This window comes from Mandrillus leucophaeus, unplaced genomic scaffold (genome assembly GCF_000951045.1).
Source record: "Mandrillus leucophaeus isolate KB7577 unplaced genomic scaffold, Mleu.le_1.0 Scaffold83, whole genome shotgun sequence".
Classification (NCBI taxonomy): Eukaryota; Metazoa; Chordata; class Mammalia; order Primates; family Cercopithecidae; genus Mandrillus; species Mandrillus leucophaeus.
The window spans coordinates 4,623,000-4,624,647 of NW_012109030.1; the positions used below are offsets into that span (position 1 = coordinate 4,623,000).

At 41.7% G+C, this 1,648-nt stretch overlaps 1 protein-coding gene across 1 annotated transcript in view; it reads left to right on the plus strand.

Annotated features, from left to right (window-relative positions):
• The first annotated feature begins 564 nt into the window (after window positions 1–564).
• PHYH (phytanoyl-CoA 2-hydroxylase) overlaps window positions 565–1,648 on the plus strand; it is a 27,383-nt gene continuing 26,299 nt past the window's right edge. Inside the window, exon 1 of the mRNA XM_011968137.1 lies at window positions 565–617. The gene's annotated coding sequence lies outside the window, so the exon portion shown is untranslated. The remainder of the gene's footprint in view (window positions 618–1,648) is intronic.

Sequence of the window (1,648 nt, forward strand, 5' to 3'; positions counted from 1 at the left end):
AACCTCCGCCTCCGGGATTCAAGCTATTCCCCTGCCTCAGCCTCCCGAGTGTAATTTGTATTCTTATTAGTAGTAGTACTAGTAGTATTTTTTTTTTTTTCCTGGAATGGAGTCTCTCTCTGTCGTCCAGGCTGGAGTGCAGTGGTGCGATCTTGGCTCACTGCAACCTCCGCCTCCCAAGTTCAAGCGATTCTCCTGTCTTAGCCTCCCGAGTAGCTGGGATTATAGATGAACGCCACCACCCCTGGCTAATTTTTGTATTTTTAGTAGAGATGGGGTTTCAGCATATTGGTCAGGCTGGTCTCAAACTCCTGACCTCAGGTGATCCACCCGCCTCGTCCTCCCAAAGTGCTAGGATTACAAACGTGAGCCACCGCTCTCGGCCTAATTTGTGTTTTTAGTAGAGATGGGGTTTCACCATGTTGGCCAGGCTGGTCTGCAACTCCTGAGCTCAAGTGATCGGCCTACCTCAGCCTCCCAAAGTGCTGGAATTACAGGCATGAGCCACCGCACCTGGCCTTCTGTATTTTACTTTATTTGCCTTAATTCACATCCTAGGTAGCTCATCCCACTACAGGGACTATTTCCTCTGCCAGTTTCCATCCTCAACAATTCCAGTAAGTAGTTTAAGTTTTAATTTTGAAATCTATCATGTATACAAAAGTTTCGTGAGTGGTAATGATATAATATACCACGTTACCTGATTAGAATTTTATTATACAAATCCTCTGTTTCCAGGATTTATTCTAATTAGTACAATTGTGGAAAATTTTGAAGACCGACTAATTTTCTGTATGTATTTTAAGATTCAAAAAGAAGGAAAAATACCAGAAAATACATAATCTGACATTTATTTATTTTTAATAGAGATGGGCCCTTCCTGTGTTGCCCAGGTTGGTCTTGAACTCCTGGGCTAAAGCAATCCTCCTGCCTTGGCCTCCTAAAGTGCTGGGATTACAGGCCTGAGCCATCACACCAGCCTTATAATCTGACTTTTAGAAATTCAGTTATTACACATCATATTTAAATTAACTTGTAGCCGGGCACGGTGGCTCATGCCTGTAATCCCAGCACTTTGGGAGGCCAACGTGGGTGGATCACTTGAGGTCAGGAGTTCGAGACCAGCCTGGACAACGTCATGAAACCCCACCTCTACAAAAATACAAAAATTAGCTGGGCATGGTGGTGTGCACCTATAATCCCAGCTACTCAGGAGGCTGAAGCGGGAGAATTGCTTGAACCTGGGGGGTCAAGGTTGCAGTGAGCTGATATGACACCACTGCACTCCAGCCTGGGTGACAGAGCCAGACTCCATCTCAAAAAAAAAAAAAAAAAAAGCTAAGCTTGTAATTTGGTTATATGGACATATTAACTAGCATCTTTGGTTTATCTTAAATCACCTTTAAAGGGGAAGATCTTGACCTTCCTAAATATTCTCATACAACCACAATTCCAATCTTAAGGAATAGGTTGGGTGATTTCAGTTTATGGGTATGCTGTACATTTATTTGGATTTTGTTACTTTACTTCTTGGAGTGCATCAACTGGACAGTTAAAAATATAAAATTTATTGAATTTCTCATCTGAAAAATCATATGTATTCATTACAGAAACATCAGAGAAATAGAAGGAATTTTTTTTTTTTTTT